This window comes from Stenella coeruleoalba (genome assembly GCF_951394435.1).
Source record: "Stenella coeruleoalba genome assembly, chromosome: 10".
NCBI lineage: Eukaryota > Metazoa > Chordata > Mammalia > Artiodactyla > Delphinidae > Stenella > Stenella coeruleoalba.
Genome location: NC_137156.1, coordinates 55708390 through 55731667, shown reverse-complemented (window position 1 = coordinate 55731667; position 23278 = coordinate 55708390). Strand labels below are relative to the sequence as shown.

General features: G+C 40.1%; 1 protein-coding gene across 4 annotated transcripts in view; it reads right to left on the bottom strand.

The window, feature by feature from the left end:
- Positions 1-23278, bottom strand: part of STAC (SH3 and cysteine rich domain) — a 370710-nt gene that overhangs the window by 217423 nt on the left and 130009 nt on the right. For 2 of the 4 annotated variants that reach the window (XM_079934190.1, XM_079934191.1), the window contains exon 3: positions 2355-2520. The exons of the other annotated variants lie outside the window; for them this stretch is intronic. The gene's annotated coding sequence lies outside the window, so the exon portion shown is untranslated. The remainder of the gene's footprint in view (positions 1-2354; positions 2521-23278) is intronic. 4 annotated transcript variants of the gene reach the window in all.

Sequence of the window (23278 nt, the reverse complement as noted above, 5' to 3'; positions counted from 1 at the left end):
GTGCGGGAGAACTTTGCAGGGCAAAGGGAGGAGGGGGTGACAGGAAGGGAAGGTGGGCTCCAGTTGGGAGCCAGAGGCTGGGGGCTGGCTCCTCTCCCTGCACTGCCATGTTCTAGTGGGGAGTTTCAAGGAGTTTGAGAATTCTGAATTTGATCCTGAATATCATAAAGGTATATTTTTTGGGTAGGAAGATAAAGTGTACGTATTCAGACATTTGTTAACTTGATGTCTAACCATTTAATACCTAGACATATAGTGAATAGAACCCATCTGTACTCTTATTCTGAGCCCCTCAATGTAAGCACTGGGTGGAATGGGGGGACTTTGTTTATATTTGTTTATATTCTGAGCACCTAGAACAAAGACTGGCACAGAATGGGCAGTCAATAATAATTTTGTATTAATGAATGTGTAGATGAATGAATGAGTTTAGTCCTCACAACATCCCTGGAAAAATCTAGATAAGAAGTAAGTGGTAATGCTAAGTCCTTGACATAATAATTTTTCTTGAGAAGAAAAATCCTTTAGGAGATCGGACATAAGCAAATACTGTTATCTGTTCTGATGACCTGTGAGCACATCTCTGATGAGTGTCGTGATCGCCAGTGGGCTGTCACATCCTGCGTTTCAAGAACACTCATCTTACTCATCTCATTGGAACTCATAAAATCTCTGCTGTGGGCCCCAACCATGAGATGATAGGGCAGTGACTCAGACGGCTTCCTTGTCCTCCAAGACTTTACTCAAGATCTGTCATGTTTGTCAAGGAGAGTTTGTTTCTCAAAAGAAACTTTGGTTCAATAATGATATCTGAACTTTTAAGAATCTCAGCTTTGAAATAACTGATGGTACTGAGAACATAGTGTGAGAAATTGTAGTAGTAGAACATGTTTGCCCCATACAGATAAAAATACTCTATTTACCATCTGAATTTAATTGAAAGAGCATATTAAAAAATTTCCAAGATAGTTAATTTCCTGTAACACAAAGTCATGGCTATTACTCAATTTCAAGATGAATTATTTTCAGCCATTCTTTACATCAGGGGAAAAATACAGCAAACAAGCAATTTAATTATTTAAAAGAACATCGGAGCAATTAAACTTTTCCTACAAATACCACATGACTAAAACAGAAGGACAGAAAGTAATCTATTAACTGTTTGCCATTCAAATGGCTCATTGAGTCTCCAGCAATCATATGCCATAAATAGGATGTTTACATCACATGCAAATTTAGTGCCTAGAAAAGCATCCATAGTAAACCTTCACACAGCTCATGCCAGGGTCTTTAAGGATTAAGCCACAAGGTAGCAATTACTTCACCAATACCTCTTTTATCTTCTCTGCAAATCCCTCATTAGTTCTGTTAATTCTATTATTAAATAAACGGCAATACCCACAATTTCTTTTAAAATGCAACTAACCTCTAAATAGAGAAGATAAAATATGCTTCTAAATATCAATCAATAAATATATTTGATTGTTTTTATTGCTTTTGAGTTGACAGTCTGTCTCTAAAATAAGACAAGCAGACACATGATATTGAATCCTGGCATAAATATTTAACACCTATATTTACTCCAATGCACACCGCACAGAGCTATAGAATTGTTATTATTGATTATTTAACTGGCTAAAGACTTTTGCCTCAGTTAGACACGTTTATAAAGGAAAACTGCAAAATCTATTTGGATTTCAAGTCCATTACTGTAACCATTCTACCATCAACACTGAAATATGTAGAACACAATGTACAAAGTGTTAAGTATACTGGGAAACTAGTCTGCTTAGACTAAAGGTGACTGGAGAAAAATTCTTTTAAAATTGACCTTCAATATTTAAATGTGATCAGTAGCATAATTAATGAATGAATTAATAATTTTCGTAATGTAATTATTATGCAGAGTTTGGTCTTTAGCTCACTGTGTGCCTCCTGTGTGTGTTGTTATCGCCATAGTATTTATCGTTAACAGACGAGACACATCTTTAATTTTTTTCTCCTAATGTTAATCTCTTCCTTATGTTCTGCTTCCTTAACTTATCTTTAAGTCTGCCTACTGTATTTTAAGTTTACGCTATTATCATTTTTCTCTCTGATATTTCTTTCTTTCCCTCCATAGTCTTTCTTTTATTACATCTACTTGGAAAACAACATAAGCAATATTCTTCCTTTTTATCAGCTGGGGATGTTAATTAATTCTTTGTTTTTTCCTGCTCATAGCATTGTCTATTTTTCTTCTACATTCTTTTCCCTGGTTTTTGAATGTTATCTCTGTCCATATTAAAGATTTTCCCAAATGCTTGGTCATCCTTGGTTCTTAGCAACATACATTAAACTGTTTGGAAACTTACCGTGTGTTTTCTGGGGGATGATGGTGATGGTGGAGCAGTAGCACTTGTCAATGATGCACTTCATTATAAGTTGATCAGGCAGTGACCGGGCCACTGATTTGTGGGACCACCAAAGGTCAATGGCGAGAGGTCTTGGAGATTTTTTATCTTGAGCAGGCTAGTTTCCCTAGAGAGGAATACCACTATGTTATATAAAGCTGACTTCCAGGTTTGGGAGTTGAACAGGGATGGGGAACTGGGGAGTCACTTTTTAGCAGGCAAATTGTTACTTAATCTCTTGTTTTCGGTATTAGAATTCCACTCCTAACCTTCTTTGTGGCTCAGGGTCTGAAGGCTCAGCCTCTCTAAACTTAAGATCTTGAGAGGGTAAACGTCCAGGCTTCTTCCAGGGAGGGGGAAAGGCAAGTCACTTGGCTTCATAGGAAAGATGGAGAGATACACATTTCCCACTGCTCCTTAAGCAAATCTTCAACTAAGTTTACTGTGTTCCACTCCCATGTGGCTTCCCCGACTAGAGAAGTACCCAATGCACCAAATCTATGTCCACCTGGGGGTAGAGTCTGGCTGTGGCAGGAGTCGGCTTGCTTCTTTCGGTTTTCGAAACCCAGCCACCACCTCCACCTCCGCCACCACTAGCTCAAGCATATTTAGCCTTCTCTGTTCTGTCAATTAAGATACTACTTAGTTATCCTCCATTCTCTCTGTCTCTCTCCCCTTCCCTTTATTTTGTGTATTTCTATTACTTCGATGGGATATAAAAATCATCAAAAATAATGATAACAATACTGGTCATGTGCCACTTTCTAAAAATCTTTCACAGCAGGGAGTGGCCGGGAGTCAGGAAAAACCAAAACAAAGAAGGTGTCATAGTGTGTTCGGGCTGCTGTAACAAAGTAGCGTAGACCAGGTGGCTTATGAACAACTGAAATTTCTCACAGTCCTGGAGGCAGAAGCCCAAGATCAGGGTATCAGCATGGTCAGGTTCTGGTGAAGGCCCTTTTCTGGTTGCTAATTTCTTGTTGTATCCTCACCTGGTAGAAGGGTCTAGGGAGCTCTGTGGGGTGGTTTTTGTAAAGACACTAACACCATTCAGAAGAGCTCCACCCTCATGACCTAAGCACCTCCCAAAGGCCCTGCCTCCTGATTCCATCATTTGGCCTTTGGAATTTTAACATATGAAATTTTGGGATACACAAATATTCAGACCAAAGCAGAAGGGCAGTGGATTGTATGGTCTGATGGCATGCGTGTTGAAACATCCTGTGGGTGTTGGGGAAAAGGAAAGAGAGATGATTCAGCAATAAGCATTGAGGATGTCACTGAACCTTCCCCCAGACCCTGTGGTATTTGGGTTATGAGAGAGAAGGGCAGGCACCATTCAAAGGGGTCCCAAGAAGCAATCTCCTTGGAGCAGGTCAGGTGCCAGTGAGTCTAAGAGGTGAAGGAAATCTAAAAGAAGAGGTTGAGGAAATAAGGAATTTTGTTGATGTCAGATGGAGTATTCCAGAAAGCATGATAGAAAGGCTTGGGAGCATGGTAAAGAGTGGAAATTTGTTAGGTTATGGATGTACAGAGCCCTATGAGGAAATGTTGCAGTGTTAATGGATGACCTGGGTGGTGAGATAGTGATGGGTGTTTAAGAATAAAAGGATTTGCCCTGGTGGCTGAGGGAAAGGTAAGTAATTAGTCCTAACTACAGCATCCTTCTCAGGCCTGGTCTCTTGTGCTGTTGCAATTGGTGGGACAGGTGGTGTGGCTACAAGGACTAAGCCAAGACAAGCAGGGCCCTGGCAGGGGTGGGGGAGGGCCTTATGCTCAGGTGCACACTGGGCTCCAGGGCCCTCCTTTTTAGACTGAAGTAAGTGGCGTGGTTTCCCCAACCTCAGCACAAACTCTGAGGCCTTCATCCACTCAGCTGAGACCTGGATCTGCCATGGATGATATGCATAACCCCAGAGAGTAGGGCTGGGCCTCATTTCCCTCACCTACAAAAGGAGGACATTGGCCTACTTCAGTGCTTCTCAAACTTTTCCACCATACATCTTCTGGAGAAGCCTGTGCAGGTGGCCTGAATAAACTTAGCACTGATCACATTTTAGATATTCAATGTGAAGTTTAAATGGGAAATAATATTAGCCCATGTGGTATGATCATTTCTCGACATTTTAATGGGGTTTTATCTTTTCTGCTGTAGAGAGCCATTAGGGCCAATGTAGAGCTCTGTGTGCTGTGCTCCCTGTATTTTCCCTCTTCTGTTTCAGGGAAGTTGACAGATCCTTAATTTTCCTAACTCATCGGGTTTTTTTTTCAGAGTACAAAAGAGACACTGATGAATGTTAACCATCCCACCTATCTGTACAAGTCTAAGGTCCTGGAACAGTCTACCCTAGGCATGGGATTGGGTAATATAAAGGGAAAGAGGCATGGGCCATGAGAGATGGAGTATTTCTCTCCAATCTGGGAGTACAGGGTTTGGGGCCTGTGCATAGTACAGTCTTGGGGCCCCATTCTGGGCTACACATAGAAGAATGTGTGGTGCACATCAATGTTTTACCCTGGGTCTGTGGGCTCCAGCAACAAGGAGATTCCCATGTCTGAGTTTAGCTCTGTGGCAGCATGTTTGATGGTTTCAAGAGACCTCAGATCCTTTTACCAACTGAGTATCAGCAATGACTGATGGAACAAAGATAAGACAGACTTTATCCCATTTGGGGGACTTCGTAGAGGGCTCCAAGAGTTTTTTTCTAAACAAACTGAAGTTTAATAACATGTATATCTCCTTTTTACATGGGAGATACCCAGGAAAACTGAGTAACTCTCCCAGATTCTTGTATGATCCCAGAGGGATCAGATGTTGCTCAGATTCACTTTAGTGCCAGCCACCCAGGAACTGCTGAGTCACATTTAGCTGCAAGACCGTGGTAAACTCTCTTAGCCTCCTTTCCCTCATTGGAGAACTAAGAAGGTAGGTCTACCTGATTTTCATGGTCACATCAAGCTTTAAAATGAAATATGATGCTATTTTTTTTTTTAATCCTACTCTGATCCTATCCTGAAGATTCTTCCCCAAGCCCTCTCCCTGCTGTCCCCTAAACCAAGGCCACACTCTGGATTAGCACCAGTAGTTTCACTAAGCCACTGCCCTCTAAGTGGGAGCGAAGCATTTTTCTTTGCCAGCTTATTTTCATGTTCCTGTGTACTAGAGTGCTAGAGAGTTCATTCCGAGCATTAAAATTAGGAACCATTGTATAATTTCTTTGTTCTTCCTCCTAGCAAAGCCAACTTCAAAAGCACAACAAAAATAGTATGAAACATGATGTAAAGAACAACCATTATTTAAGTCTATGGAGCTCAGCAGCATTTTTAAAGATCAGAAGAAAAACTAAGACTTTAACAAGATGCAAGAAATTAAAATTAGTAAGTTTTACTAAACAGTAAGTTAAAATATATTTTTTTCTCAGGCAAAAGAGCCTAATAGGAATTCACTTCTTGGTGTACTTCAAAATAAATAGTTGTCCAATCCTTAACAGTAAATGCATTTATACCTTTGAAGAGAGTAAAAGGAGAGAGCAGGTGACATGACCTTCATCCTTTCCCAGCTTCCTCTCTACTGCCTTTCCCTTGTAAACCAGAGATATAACAGTCACTGACCCAAAGCAATCAAATGAACTCTTCATGCATCCTTAAGCCAGTGGGAACTCCTGAAGATACGAATTTCCTCTATTCACACTAATATGTGGTGAAGCTGGGCCTCAAGCCCCCATATTGACATCAACATCGTAAACATCATACTGTTACAAAAGGCTAAGCAATGGATTTAGTCAAGATTACATAGAATAATGGTTAAGATTTTGGATGCAGGGACCTGGGTTCATGTTTCAGCTTTGTTACATATTAGAAGAAGTTTCTTAATGTCATGGTGCTTTCATGATTACAAAGATCTTGCTTGTCTCCAAACCACATAGCTGAATCCAATTTATCTTGGCCAAGTTCTAAAGCTTTACACCAGTGCTTCAGTGTGTGAGGACCTTGTAAAATGCAGATCCTCGTGAGGTAGGTCTGGGAGGGGTCTGTGTTCCTGCATTTCTGACAGGCCTCAGGTGACATAGTTGTTGTGGTCCATGCACCACACTTTGACTAACAAGGCTTCCCACTACACCGCAAGTAGAATGTAACACAACCATAGAAACTTTTCAAATGCATGTTAGAAAGAAAATGCTTCCCCAAACAATTTCAATGGAAGTATCCATTTACTCCTTGTAATTTGCAAAATAAATAATTCTATACTAATTAAAAGTCTAAATATTATGGAGGTTTTAAGGCAGGAAAGATCATATCCCATCTGCTAGATAGCATAACAAAAGAGAGACACTTTGCATATGCATGACAAGAAGATTTGGGTAGGTAAAAATGGAGAAGCCATCACAGCAGCTGATAAAAAAAAAAAATTAGGGCTTCCCTGGTGACGAAATGGTTAAGAATCTGCCAGCTAATGCAGGGGACACAGGTTTGAAACCTGGTCCGGGAAGATCCCACATGCCGCGGAGCAACTAAGCCCGTGCACCACAACTATTGAGCCCACGTGCTGCAACTACTGAAGCCTGCGCACCTAGAGCCCGTGCTCCGCAACAAGAGAAGCCACAGTAATGAGAAGCCCACGCACTGCAACGAAGAGTAGCTCCCGCTCGCCGCAACTAGAGAAAGCCTGTGCGCCCCAACGAAGACCCAAAGCAGCCAAAAATAAATAAATAAAATAAATAAAAATTTTTTAAAATCTTAAAAAAAATAATAGCAAACATTTGTATGGCACTTAACTGTTTGCCAAACACTGTTCTAAACCTTCTACGCATATTAACTAATTTTACCCTCAAAATCACTCTCTGGGGACTTCCCTGGTGGCACAGTGGTTAGGACTCCACGTTCCAAGTGCAGGGGGCCCGTGTTTGATCCCTGCTCAGGGAACTAGATCTTGCATGCCTGCCGCAGCTAAAGTTCACATGCCACAACTGAGGAGACCACATGCCACAACTAAGGAGCCCAAGTGCCGCAACTAAGGAGCCCAAGTGCCACAACTGAGGAGCCAGCGAGCCACAACTAAGGAGCCCATGAGCTGCAACTAAGGATCCCACATGCCACAACTAAGGAGCCCACATGCCACAACTAAGAAGCCCGCCTCCCCCAACCAGGGAGCCGGCCTGCTGCAACTAAGACCAAGTGCAACCAAATAAATAAATAAATATTTTAAAAAATCACTCTATGAGTGAAATACTTTTATTACCTAATTTTATGGATATTATTGACATAACTGGGGCACAGAGAGGTTAAGCGACTATACTTTGCCAAGTTCATAAAATTAGTATATAAAGGAGCTGGGAGTTGAATGTAAGCAGGCAGGCTTCAGAGTCTGTGTTCTCAAGTGCTCTGCTGCACTATTTCATAGGATGGAAAATATGGGATGCTCATGGGGAACAGATTAGTCCACCTGGGAGAACATGAAGGGTGTATAAAATACAGAAAGAGGTGGGAAAGGGGCCACAGAGTAGTCAGGATGTTAGTGGAAAAAAGCTAAGAAATTTGGACTGCATTCAATAGGTAAAAAAGCCATTAATGCTAAGCTGTGACACTGGCTCATTTATAAACTCCATCAGAATCTCCTCAAAAGGTGATAACAAATACTATTTTAAGCACATTGGTAGTCTAAAGATTTTTAAAGATCAACACAGACATTGATTTCAACAGACCTGGGTTCAGTTCCTTCCTCTTCCACTTAGTAGTTGTCAGCCATTAAATAAACGGAACATTGATGCTGCTATTAAACACTATGAACATTTGTGTATTTTTTTTTTAATGCTCTAATGACTACTGCAACCACAAACACACACATGCACACACAGATTCCCACATGCGGTGGATGAGGCATGAGAGAAAGTATTGCCCATCACTTTGAAGAAAATGCCATAGCTGGACTTCCCAGTGACACTAAGTGGTCCCCTGGCTGACACACAGGAAGCTGAGGAAACAACGTTTAGTGGGATTGTTAAATGGCTATTTGAACAAAGAGAGGCTAATAGGGGACTGCTGCTATTGTTAGCGTGTGAGTATTCTTGCAGCTGGGAGAAAAATGGGATGGCTCCTTTCATTCTGTCCCTTGTCTTTGTGTCACTTACCTTAAAAGAAATCAGAGCGGAAGGTTTTATCTCCGGCATTCTACCCTGAGTTCTTTTCCTTGTCATCTCAAGTTGACATTTGGCTCTTTCAGCCCTTCCATTAAGAAGTATGAGTAGGGACTTGAGTCAAGCAAGATAATTGAGTCTCTGGGTCTATATAGACTCAGAGATGCTTCTTGCCTTTTTATTTCACACTTGTTGTCCCCCAGGATGCACTCAGGGTGGGAAGGGGAGTGCTTATTTTCCCTGGGAGTACTAAGAATACACAGTACAAGGGGGATGCCAAATCTCTCCCAATCACAGCAACTGCCCTCACTCTAGTCTGCCAGCTTGCAAACTCGATTCTCTGATTTTCCTTCCATCTTACATCCTCTGAATGGCATTGAACACTATCCAGATATAAACTTGAATGTGCTTCAGCTGTGATGGGTCTCCTTCTGTCTGCAGTCTCAAACTATCCTGTGTAAATACCACGTCCCCCTTGACTGGGCTTCAGGACTCCAACACTGACACCATTCTTGGGTTAGACTTCCATGATTTCAAACTCTTCCATCATTACACAGTGAATAATTTTATAATACTACTACTGGATCGAATCCTTATAATATCAGGCAGTGCATTAACAGCTTTAAAGACATTATAGTATTCAAGTCTCAGAATAAAGTAACTATTATTATTTCTGTTTTACAGGCGAGGAAACCTAAGCACAGTGCTAAAAAAGTAAGGGGTGTAGACAGAGCCCCTTCACTTCACCTTCTTATAGACTGGCACAGGTGAATACTGTTAAATTAGTTTGATAAATCTAGGCCAAGAAAAATATGCTTATGGAGTGTCCTCTTGGTGAGCAGAAAAGGCCACACAAAGGAACATATAGGAAAATGTATAAGAGAATTCCTGGAAGAGAAAACCATTGCATAGACTTTAGAAATTCACTGCAGACATCTGCTACCGATTTATCATAACTGGGTTTAAGTGACATTAGGTATATCTGGAATTTGGATGCCTGGAAAGAGATAACGTAATTCTATTGAGCAGGTAGATGATAACATCTGGAAAGGTATATAGAAGGCTCTGGCATTACAGTGCATGGAAAAATAAAAAACAGGAATTCTTGAGGTTCAGAAAAAAATTATTCATGTTAATTGAACACCTTGAGGAAGATCAAAGTTATAAACCAACTCTGGAAAAACAGAAATGTTAAGGAATTCAGATAGAAACACATTTACTTTTTCCATCCTTTATCCACCGCCCCCCCAAAAAAATTCCATTTACTGAACATCTACTATGTTCCAAGGCAGTGGTAGGATTTGGAGGAATCAAGATGCATGGGATGTGATTCTTGCCTTTGATGACCTAATAGCCTAGTGATCAGAGAGACAGACATTACAGATTCTAAATATGGAGGAGAAGCGACATAATTGATGTATGAATGCAGTATGTAGGAGCTCAAAGAAGAGAGTGAATACCTCCCATGGATTCACAGACAATGTGGCAATTGAACTCATTGTGGGAATATGAATCAGAGTTTGCCAGGTGGGAAAAGAGAGCTTAGTACATGAGAAAAGGGGAGAATTATGACAAGTGATGATGAAATCAGCTTTTCATCAACAGGAATTTATGTCACCTCTTCTGGAAGTTAAAAGTCTCAACTAAACAAAACAGTCTTTAATGTCCCACTTCCCTTAGTTCTTCCATGATTCCTTTTCTTTTCAAATGTTTATCAGAGTCTCCTTCCAGGTGTATATGTTACCTTTCTACTGTAACTCTTCCTGCTTTCAAAATGTACACTTGAATCTCTTTTTCAGTATCTATCAGCCATATAACATTAGGATCCTCCCCCCGCAAATTCCTAGGAAGAGACAGAAGTGGAGGAGGGTGGATCTTACGTTATAGTCATTCACACAAGGGAAGAGATAATTCTGATATGTTAGGAGCTCAGGAGAAGTCAGGATGGCTTCTGGCTGCTGGCTACTGCCTTCTTTTTTTTTTTTTTACATGTGGAACTTGAGTAAATGGAAACAAAAAATTCAAACTATCCAAGTCTTTGGTCTAATTTGCATAACAATTTGGTGTTGTCCTGGCAGGATCTGGAGCAGCACGGACACTTAGTAGAGCAACCTTAGAAGGAAAAGTACACCTTGGTAATAAGACCTACCTGAGATGTTTGAGTAAGGCTCTGCCATTAATCAAGGCTTCATAGACTGAGCCTCTCTGTCCATTTAACTTCTGTGTTACCACGCCCCACATCTTGGCTTCTTTTCTGTATAGTCCCATGAAAGAATTTTTCATCACTGGACTAGAATGATGTAGGTAATACCCAGAAAAAGATTTAAAGACAAAGACACACCTCTGCTTAATTTATACTAAATCATTACAGAGGCCATTCTCCACTACTGCCATATGACTTGGTATTTTCATTTTACAAGTGAGGAAATGATGACCCTGGTGTTGATGTTGTTTGCCAGCATCTCTAGCTGATTTTGTGATAGAGCCAGCATTAAATCCCTGTTCATGTCCCTCCAAAGTCCATGCTCTTTTGAAAGATACATCCTTAGAGCATCTGGGTACAGAAGGAGATTAGGAGATGCTCTGAGAAGGATGGGGCATCCATACTTCACCCTGGTCCAGAGACAGCTTCTCCAAGGACCTTTCTAGATCTTTGGAATCTTTGTTACTTCCCTAATGTGTGTTGCATTTATATTTCCTTTCCTGCACAACACTGACTACAGTCAATGTCTTAAAATGCTGTGCTGTGTCGGAGGCAACAGAATGTGGACGAATTTCCTGGAAATTAGTAACCAGAATCAGTAACCAGGTAGTGGTAACCAGAATGAAGAGAGCTTGCGGGCAAATCCCAGTATGACATATGTGCCCCAAAGTCAACGGATACTATTTTATGCTAATAAAATTATTGTGAACAGAAAAAAAGGGAGAAGATGGTCTTTTCTACTCTGAATGGGGAGCTCTACCAGAACATCTATGTTTTAATCTGGGCACCAATTCTTTCAAAGCACACTGTAAAACTGTGGCTGTAAAACTGTGGCTGAACAAGAGATGAAAAGTTTTGATTATTCAAGTTTGGGAGAGTACGGTATAGCAATATTAAAACAAAAAGAACTGGAGAATGTTCACCCTAGACGGGGGGTAGGGTGGGGTACAGAATGAGTGACAGTTTCCTTCCAATTGTTAAAATTCTGTCCTGGGGAAAAGAGAACCAACTGATTGTCTGGATGCCTGAGGGTTGACTGCAGCCCAGGGATATAGATTTTGGTCAGATAAAGGCAGTATTTTCTAACAGAGGTATTCAAATATGAGAGGGTATAAGTTCCTTTCCCTAGAGATGATGGGCATAGAGTCAGCTGTTGAATGGGGTGGTAGGCATAGGACTGGGCTAACAAGCAAGAGAGGTTTAATAAACTCCAGCTTCTAGGAAGTTGGAAAGATCTTGGTAGTCAAGGGCTCCTGAAGTTTTCAGACTGTGTATAGAGGTACCTTGGTGGTTGCTTATGAAGGAATTGAGAAACAAAGGCATTTGGGCGAAACTCTGGGCTTTCCATCCCTCCTTTAACCAGAACCAGGTTTTCATATATTTTCATATTTTGTTTTTATGCGAGATTTTAATTAAACAAAGGATTCTATGACTTTAAAAGCTGTGAAAAGGTTTTGTCTACAAAACATAAATAAAACGTGGTTGTAGAGCAGTCTGTTGAATTGCTATACCTACTTGTATGTAGAAATTCCCACCAAGGCAGCAAATCATTTATCCATTCAACACGTATGTATTGAACATCTACTATAGTCCAAGTACTCTTTTAGAGGCTGGCTTAAACAAATGGACAAAGTCCTTGCTCTCATGAAACAGACATTATAACGGAGGAGTCAAAAACAAATAAGCTAGATGGTTTCAGAGAGTGATTTAAGTGCAATAAAGGAAGTGAAACTATTATTTGAAGCCAGCACGAATGCATAACCAATATTTAGGTCACTGGGCTCATTTCAATTACTTTTTCTTTCTGATTAATAAATGACAGATCTAATTGAAGCCACACTCTTAATTACTTCTATGATCTGAACAATGATGTAATTTCAGAGCCAGATGAACCTATGCTGACCCCATTCATTCTTGGATAAAGAGACTAAGACCCAAAGTGGCTCAGAGATAATGCTCGAGGTCCCCTGGTAAATGGTGGTTGAGCTGACAGTTAAACGCTTGTCTTCCGGTTTTCTATCACCAGAAAACCTGTCTGTCAACAAAAGGAAAATTAGGGCAAAGGCCTAACAACGACAATAACAGAAAAAACAAGAACAATGTTTGATTTAGGATTAGACTCAGTAAACCTTAGAATACCCTTAAGATTCAGAAGTCCTTACCTATCTGGGATTTAGAAAAAATATGAATATTATAATTGGTCATTCAGAAGGCTGAATACATCAGAAACTTCCAGTGACCTCACTTTAATGTTGCCTGCTGATCACCTGGCCTTTCCAAGAACAATCTCTTCACTGGATTTTCTGCTCCACTTTTCCCCTTACTACCCATTCTCTACATGGCCCGAGGGTAAAGTTTTCACAGGAGAAATTGGGTATCATTCCTCTGCTTAAAATCCTCCAACTGCTCTATAGCATGCTCAGAAGTTGACCCAAAACTCCATGCCAGCATCTAGAAGGCCCTCCATGATCTGGCTCCATGAATTTTCTGTCTTTCACCATGCTCCCTTCTTGATACACTCCCCCCACTCTGTCCCTCTTGCTGCTTCTGGAACATGTTAGCATGCTTAGGTATGTTCCCACCTTCTAGGATCTTTACATGGCCAAGTATTTCACATCATTTACTGAGCCCACATATAATCTGGACTATAATTTCTCTAGGAGATTTCTACCAATCACAACATCTAAGGCGGCTCCTCCTCCTGGCCAAACAGTACTTGCTTTTATTTTCCTAATGGAATCTACCAGCATCTAAAATGAAACTATTTCTTATTCAATGTATATTGTCTTTCTCTCCACTAGAATGTAAGATCCACAAGGGCAAGGGTCCTGTCTGCTTTATTCGGCTACATCTCTGACTTCTGAATAAGTGACTGACACAAAGGAGTGACTTGGTCATATATGGTAAATGAATATGAGGCAGAAAAAAATCAGTCATAGAGTTCTCCTGGGTCCCAGGTCCCCAGCTAGGTGTATGTGGAGAAAATTGTACTTGGCACTGTGCTACCGTGAGCTGAGCGCTCCGCTGTATTTTTGCTCACCCTTTATTGGCATTTCCCCAAAGTAGTTATCTGACTGGAGTTCCTGAGCACCACTGGGTATGGAGTATTGCTACAACAAGAATTTGCACCAATGACCTTCAAAATAACTGTTCTCTCTCATGTGTATTTCATATTTAGCTGCCTCCACTCCTTTTAAGTCCCTGACAAAGCAATTAACTTAAAAATAAAATGAAATGAATAAATGCATACTAATTTTTTTTTTTTTTTTTTGGCCAATAGAAAGTGGCTAGATGGCCACTAAGGGGCATCTTGCCTCAGAAGATAGCTGTTTGGCATTGGAGACTCCTAGAATTCTCAATAGGCCTGTTAAGGTACACAGGCAGTAAGAACAGACCACAAGGTCATCTCCAGCGTCTGAGCATGTTCCAGTATATTCTTTAAAAATCATAGGTGGCAGTCAACTTCTTTTATATGCGACCTCAGAGCCTCCCTGGCTGAGTCAACATCTTCATTTTGGCCTTGTGTCACTGTGGCATTCCCTCAGCAAGCTACCTCACTGTCAGGGGCATCCATCTCATTATACTGGATGAAGGGTTGCCCAATCTCATATGACAGCATCACATGAATATATGTGTTGGCGAATATTGTATGTATGTGGGGAGAGGGAGAGAGGGAGGGAGGGGGGAGGAAGGAAGAGAGGATGAAAAGCTGAACACAGTTTCTTCATTGGTAATGGAATCTTATACTTTCACTGAAGATTTTCCTGAAATTTTATGTGCTAAATTAGAAACTTTGCTGTTTACTTACCTTTGACCATGGGCAATACTGTCCTCCAAGGATGTAGACTAGCTGAAGTGAGTTGTTTGCCAGGGGCAGGGGAGCCCGCATGGCCAGAAGAGGATCAGGCTTTCATGTACCTCAGGTGTTCTCTTCTGGGAGTCTCCCCCAGCTCGGGGGCCCTATCTTGTTCCAGTCTGTGTTTCTTGATGTCTTTCTGTAACTCTCTCCCTGTAATCATAGTGGCTCAGAAACTAACCCTGATGCCCAGCATTCCTCTGGGTTTACACCTGAAGTGCTTCCCCAGTGCCATCCTATGTGTGGAACCTTTTCCCCTCTCTTAGGGCTGGTCTGCCGAACCCAGGCCTCCAGGGCATGAGCCTCCCCTGAATGGTACTTATTATTATTACCTCTCCATGGTGCTTAGTCTAAGTGTGCAAGGTTAAATGATTCAGGAGTCAGAGTGTCTGGGTTCAAAAGCTGGTCCAGTGCCAGTTTTCTATCCTCTCTGGGACTCAGTTTGCAAACCTATAAAATGGAGTTTATAACTAAATATTTATTGGGTTATTAAATGAAATGATACATGTAAAGCCCTCTGCATAATGTCTGGCCCATAACAAAAGCTTCAAATACATTCACCAAACAGAGGAAAGGCTGTGCTTGAATTAAAACTTGAATTTGTAAACGTCATTGGATAGCCTATAAATATACAATCCATTACAGGCTGGCACAGATTTATTATGAATAATGTAATGGGCTACTCAGCATGGTGAATGCAAGGGGAAATCTCAGTGACCCCAATTTAATGCTGTTCTTGCTGATCGCTTGACAATTCCAAGAATAGCATAATTAACCTTACCCTAGTATTCAACTTTAACGCTGCTCTGCATTTTATCTGTAGAGTTTTTGCCAGGTATCACAATAGCTCTAGCCTGTGTGGAGATAGTCCACCATTGTTCAATCACTTAGTAATTGGGAGACGTCTGAATATGCACATGTATGTACAGGAAATGTGTATGTACATACACACACACACATACACAGACATGTTGTGAATCATCACTTAAGTAAACCCGTATGTAATATGAATATGTTTGGCAGGAGCAACAGAACTCTATTCTATTAAATTGGTCTTCTCTGATGAGTAGCAAAACTCATCATCAGGAACTTTTTATTCCAAACCCAAGGGATGCATATATATTATCTCTGCAGATCAATGTAATATATATTAAATTGGAACTGCTTCCCTGTATGTTTGGATTTTCTTGGATCTTTCTCTCTCTCATACACACATACACAGGCATACACATACATGCTGTTGGAGTTTTTTGTATTTGTGAATAGTTATCATTTTCTTACATATGCTAATGCAGCACTGTGAAAAGGAATATGGGAAAGAAAGATAAATGATAAATTTAGCTCCTGTTTCTGCAACTTATAAACTGTGGGGACTTACACACTGAGACTCAGTTTGCATAAAATGGTGATAATTACTGATGACTCACAAAGTCACGATGAGCGTTTATTATGTGTCAAGAATTATGCTCCAGTCACCATATTAAGTAAACGTGATATATATGTATGAGTGCGCTTGATGGACTGAAAGGTAATATGTGAACATTAAGTACTATAATCTTTATTATAAGCATGTATAAACAGTTATATGGATAAATAAACTAAGATTTATTTTTCAAGCAAAAATGAGATTACATGACAAACTTAGGTAGTAACTAAAAGGAAAAGTACAGACAAAAAGTACTATTTATTGAACATGTACTATAACCCAGGCACTGTGCAATGTATTTTCATGTGTTTCTTCCTATTTCGAGAATCTGGTCTCTGGAGGTAGATTGTCTGGATTTTCACACACTGAATTACACTTGAGCCTCGAGCCTCTACTGGAATAGTCCACTGAGGAAACCTCAGAGATTCCCTAGGTGGTCTGCCCCAATTATGAAAAAACTCCTTCCCTTTTAAAAGCAGAATTCCAACTCTCTATAACTCAACTGTCCTAATTCTGAGCAAAAGTAGCTTGTCTGACTTCCCCATGTGAGCCCCTGATGGCGCCTATGTCACATGTCTCAACTGAGCACCTTCATTTCTTGAAGCTGTTCCCTATATGACCTGGTTTCTATTCTGGATAATCTCCTTTGGGTGACCTCTCTGTCTCTTTCTCAATGTTCCATTTAAGGCATCACACACAGAATTAAATGCAACCAAGTGTATTGAGGGCTTGTGGATTCATCCAATATGCAGTTGGGACACTGATTTCAGATACCTCCTTTCTGCTATATATGACTATGGGACTTGTCTTACGGTGACTGAGGTTTAACTTCCATGTGGCAAAAACAGAAAGGCACTACAGTGCTGCGTGATTCTTATGTACTTTATTTCTTCCAATAATATGTAAAATATAATGACTTTCATGGCTGTAATCATTCTTTTACTGATTGTGGAGAGTGAGGAGTAGAAATCCCTATACAGCGATGACTTGGATTGAAAAATCCTCTTTTATTATTATTATTTTTCTTAGCTGAGAGAAGAGTATTTGTTAGTCTCTTTCCAATTCAATTTTATAAACCAATTCAATAAACAGTTATTTTTCTAGGCCAAAAGGGCCTAAAAATATCTCCCAGTTCTTATACTCACAAAATCCCTTTGAATTTAATGAACTCAGACAGTAAGGATCAAGAAAACAAAAGCTATTATGCATTTCATCATCTGAGTTTTCCTCATAGTTAACAGCCATTCTTAGACTAAATATCTGCCACCTGGTGGTTCTTGTGAGAACAGTTAGGTATTAACCGAGCCACTGTAAGGTTCAAGTATACTTTATTCATTCATTCATTCAACAAATACACAAAAATGTGGAAGTATATGTGTGGAATAGACAGATACTTAAAGAATTCTTTTGGAATAAAGAGTTTCTAGGACTTCCCTGGTGGCACAGTGGTTAAGAATCCGCCTGCCAATGGAGGGGACATGGATACGAGCCCCGGTCCGGGAAGATCCCACATGCCACGAAGCAACTAAGCCCATGTGCCACAACTAGTGAGCCTGTGTTCTAGAGCCCACAAGCCACAACTACTGAAGCCCGTGTGCCTAGAGCCCGTGCTCTGCAACAAGAAAAGCCACTGCAATGAGAAGTCCGTGCACCCCAATGAAGAGTAGCCCCTGCTCTCTGCAACTAGAGAAAGCCCGCACACAGCAACACAGCCAAAAATAAAATACAAATAAATTAATTAATTTTAAAAAAGAGTTTCTAAAATGAAGTTCGTTATGTTTAAGCATCTCCATAGGCAGTGCATAAAATATAATTTTGGCAAGAGATCCTCATGCTAGATCTCAAACCATATTAAATGACCAACTACTTTGGAGCTATTTTATATCTTAGTATATTGGGTCAGAAAATGCCCTCTGCTTGGATGGTTCTTTCCTACCCATCACCCATAAAGCTGGCTGGAGACACTCCTCTGTTTATGGGACTTGGCCCATGCAACCTTCCCCTCATTTGTGCTTTCTCTGTACTGGATATTTTTTTTCCTTATAGTATCTTTAATGTTTCATTGAAGTAATTTGTGATATTTTCCTACACTACTGGACTATAAGTTTATTTCAGATAGTACCATGTTGTTTGTCTTGCAACTCTGAGCCCCTAACTTAATTTCCGGTGAGTAGTAGGCCCTCATTGATGCTCAACTGAATAACTAAAACTTATATCTACAGATGAATGTATAACAACGTGTTGCTAAACCACACGGGACAAAGGAACCCCCTGCATGAAAGCGAATTTAGGAGATCTTTGAATTTAGATGGGTAAAAGATACATTTTTATTCTCTAACTTCTAACTAAATTTGCCATTTCTTTCATTTATGAAGATAAGCAACAAACCACAGTAGTATTACAGTACTTCTGACCTTGTCACCAATAGAAATGACAGATGTTTCCATATCTTACTGCAGTTGTTAAAGATATTTCACAGTATTATTTATGCTCAACACCATTCGTAAGCATGTTATTTATTACATCTTCAATTAGGTCTTATTATTTAACACATCAATAAATGGCAACTATTGAACATATTACTATTTCAGCAATTCTTTCCTTGGTAATCCTATGTATTTTGTTTTATGTATTTAAAAAAATTACTCTGAGAAAGGGGACAATAGGCTTAAATAAACTAAAAAAAGTTCTATGGTACCAAAAAACATTAAGGACATCTAGCTGTACTAGTTTAATGAAAATTTAAAGAGAAAGCAAATCATGATGTTAGTAAAACCAAACTTCAATACCTACATTCTTTCTGTTAGGATCTTCTAACTTCTTTGAGATGCTGTGTATTCATATATACCTATTATCCCCGAAAGAACAGGGATGAGTCTGATCTCAGTGATTTATCCTTGATGTCATATTGATTATCCTTCTATGTATATGAATTCTAATATTACTCTTCCCTGGAGTAAAAGACGCTGGCAACATTTAAAATGATACTGAAAAATAGCTCAATAGTTTTATGGTTGGGGAAATATATCTTAGTAAGGCTGAACATCACAACAGATTTCAGGGAATTAGGATCTATCAAGTAATATTTAACCTGGGAATTATTCTTTTATTTCCAAATTTTAAAAAAGTTTTAAGGCTAAAACAACCCTAGCTAATTGTGATATCGGCTCCAAGATCAGAAAGTGAAATTTCAACATGGATAAGCATGAGATAAAGGAAACAGGTACCACATGATGATACACAATGATATCTAGGCACAGGAAAGACAGGAAGGCGAAAGAGGGAAATGGTCAGTAAGTACTAGGAGATGTCATAAAGGGAATTTCCTGCCAGGTCTGAATGTTACCTGGAATTCACCGAAACATAATTTTAAAAGATGTATTTCATTCCTTGTTTGCTCACTCTGGGAACCAGACTCCTGACTTTAGTGTCCAGTTAGGAATCCTATAGCCAAGATTGCCAAATAAAATAAAATTTCAACATGAGCACTTATGGAAGGCAATAAGACATGTTAAGAATGGTGGGGCCTCCTTTAGTGATGAAAACATAAGAGTTTATTTCGTACATATACATAACAAACTACAAAGGCTTTATATTGAGTTAATTGCCTGTTACTCATGCATAGGTTGTAACTATTAAATGTTGTCATGAAGGGCATAATGCTTGTATCATTCTAGACCAGATTTTAGCCTAGCCTAGACCTAGACTTAGACTAAGACTTATCTTAGACTAGATCTCACTGGAGCTAGGTGATCAAGGGATGCACCCTGAGTGGCAGCAGCAAAAATAGGGGTGCCACATGTGCACGAGCTCCTTTAGGCAGAGGGAGAGTATAAAGATGGCGCCTGATGGCCTCCATGGTCTTTGGAGAGTATTACAGTCAGTCCCTAGATGTGTGTTAAATTAGAGGCCTACCCCCAGGCTGAAGCTTCTAAGCTAAACAAATAAGCTTCTTTTACAGAAAACTGGCACATTTCAATTGGTTGCCTCTGTGCAGGGCCCTGGGTGTAGGCAAGTGAGTCTGCATGAGCCCTTTAAGAACCATTTATCACAAAAGGGACCTAATCAAACTTACAAGCGTTTGCACAGCAAAGGAAACCATAAACAAAACGAAAAGACAACCGATGAAATGGGAGAAAATATTTGCAAATGATGCGACCGACAAGGGCTTAATTTCCAAAATATATAAACAGCTCATACAACTCAGCAACAACAATAAAAGCCAACCCAATCAAAAAATGGGCAGAAGACCTAAATAAACATTTTGCCAAAGAAGACATACAGATGGTCAATAGGCACATGAAAAGATGTTCAACACTGCTAATTATTAGAGAAATGCAAATCAAAACTAAAATGAGGTACCACCTCACACCAGTCAGAATGATCATCATCAGAAAGTCTATAAATAAAAAATGCTGGAGAGGTTGTGGAGAAAAGGGAACCCTCTTACACTGTTGGTGGGAATGTAAATTGGTGCAGCCACTATGGAAAACAGTATGGAGGTTCCTCAAAAAAACTAAAAACAGAGCTACCATATGATCCAGCAATCCCACTCCTGGGCATATATCTGGAGAAAACCACAATTCAAAGAGATACATGCACCCCAATGTTCACTGCAGCACTATTTACAATAGCCAAGACATGGAAGAAATCTACATGTCCACTGACAGATGAAGAGATAAAGAAGATGTGGTACATATATACGGTGGAATATTACTCAGCCATAAAAAGCATGAAATAATGCCATTTGCAGCAACATGGATGGACCGAGAGGTTATCATATTAAGTGAAGTAGTAAGTCAGACAAAGACAACTCTCATATGATATCACTTATATGTGGAATCTAAAATACAATACAAATCAACATATTTATGAAACAAAAACAGACTCACAGACATAGAGAACAGACTTGTGGTTGTCAAGGGGAAGGGGGCTGGGGGAGGGAAGGACTGGGAGTTTGGGATTAGCAGAGGCAAGCTATTATATATAGAATGGATAAAAAACAAGGTCCTACTGTATAGCACAGGGAACTATATTCAACATCCTGTGACAATCTATATGGGATAGAAATATGAAAAAGAATATATATATGTATAAATGAATCATTTTGCTGTATAGAAGAAATTAAGACAACATTGTAAAGCAACTATACTTCAATTTAAAAAAAAGAACCATTTCTCAATTCGCTATAGCCTTGTAAGTCTCATGGATGCAAGCCCCACTGACTTTCAAAGCTAGATGTTTTGGGGTCCTTTCTTGCAGGTACAGGTCTTAAAAGTTGGGGTGCCAGATATGGGATTCAAACCCTTCCCTCCTCTGGGAGAAGCTCTTTGAGTTGTGAGTTTTCCCCCAATTATGGGGTGCTGCACCGGAGATAGGGTTTATGGTGAGCCTCTCTGTCCCATTTCAGTGTGGGTTTTTCTCGTTCACCCAACATGTAGGAGTCACTCAGTTACTTTTTATATTTCTTTCAGAGGAATTGTTCGATATGTAGCTGTGTGTCATATAAATTCAGTGTGTCACAGGAGGAGGTGAGTTCAGGAGCCTCCCACTTCACCATCTTGAACCAGAAACTCTTGGCCTGGAACTTCTGAGTCCTTTCCTATCCTGGACATTTGTTTTCACTTCAGGAAGTTTACTGTTAGGATAGTTTTTGCTTGTAAGTTTGCTAAGTGTGCAGGTTTTCTGTATGGCTGCCTTTTTTCCCCCCAAGTTGTTAGGGGTAAGGACTGAAATAGAACATAGCTGGACTTCAACAGATAGTACTGCTGATGGTGTAGAGTGTGTAGTTATCTTCCAGATGTTGACCACGAGTTAGTCTTCAAAGAAAAGGAACGCTCAAGAGTTCAATGACCACTAAGTTTTTCTCCTCAAGATCCAAAAGTCCAATAAGTTTCTCTTGACTCCCCGAAGACCGGAATGGTCGTCTTTCCCCCACTGACTCCCTGCAGACACATTTGTTTCTTTCCCTTCCAGCCACCCCTACAGTTTGAGTTCTGGCTACAGCCAACATGCAGATGTGAGCAGGATTCCAGGATTGGGGGGTACAGAAGGTGGAAAAGACCACACGTTGTTTGTGTTGGAGATGGAGAGCCTGACCCTGGGACATTTACTCCAAGGATCTGCTGCCAAAAGATGTGAAAGAAAAGTTAAGCCTGGAGTGTGTGTTACGGAAGTGATTGCTGGGATGCTACAACAGAAGCAGGAAAGAATATGATCCAAGAGAGCTCTCAACAGGGACTCAGGATAGAAAGAAGGAAGACTGTTAGAACTGGAAATGGGCTAGAGAAAGCCTCATCCTTCCCCCTGAAGAACATCCTGGCATTAGCTACTATCCCTTTTAAATACCATTCTTCTCTATTACCATAAATACACTTAAGACAAGGAAAGGGTTTGGGGTGACTTGACTAATAACTATAGGAGGTTTCCATTTTGCTTGCAGAAGGTTTTTCACTCTGGGCTAGGGAACCACAGTACATAGTGGGAGGAATGAAGGGTAAAAATTTATAAAGTGGAAGAAAGGTTCTCAGAAAGATCAGTTTTAGGAAAAAGAAGATATGGATGGTGAAGAGCTAGAAACTGATTCCTTTAGTTTATTCCTGCTCCTATAATCCTTAGGATAATTTTACATACTCACATTGATGTCCAAGTTTGAAGAAAGCTGCTCTCTCCAAGGCAAAGATAGAGGAACAGAAATTAGCATAGTGTGTAGAAGGGGAAATACATTCACACTATTCTTGGGTATCTGTGAGATGAAAGTCTGGAGCTCTGAATTAAGAAGTTGGAAAATTGGGCTTTGCCCCTCACTAACAGTGGGATCTTCAACCGAACACTCTGTTCCTTGAGTCTATATCCCGTCCATGAAATAGAGGTACTCAAGTGTCTTCAGCTTTAATGCTCAGTGGCTCTATGTTGATTGGTAGCATGCAATTCAAGACTGGGTAGGGGCAGCTGGGTAAGACACAGAGATCCTTGAAGGTCAGAGAAAGAATTCTAGGCTACTGAGGGAATCATTGTTCATGGCCAAGAAGGGTGAGAATGCACACAACCACAGGCTCAAAAGCAATAGAAACGATTTGAAGATTACAGGTCAGTTTCTGTTATCCAAGCTCTGATCCTATCCAATAATATGAATAACCTGAAGAAGGAAATAATGACTAATATTTGTGCTTTGGGGTTTATACTATTTAATACCTAGTCAACAATTCTAAAAAAAAGAGTGAGCCAATTAATTTCATTCTACAGATTAGAAAACAGAAAAGTAAG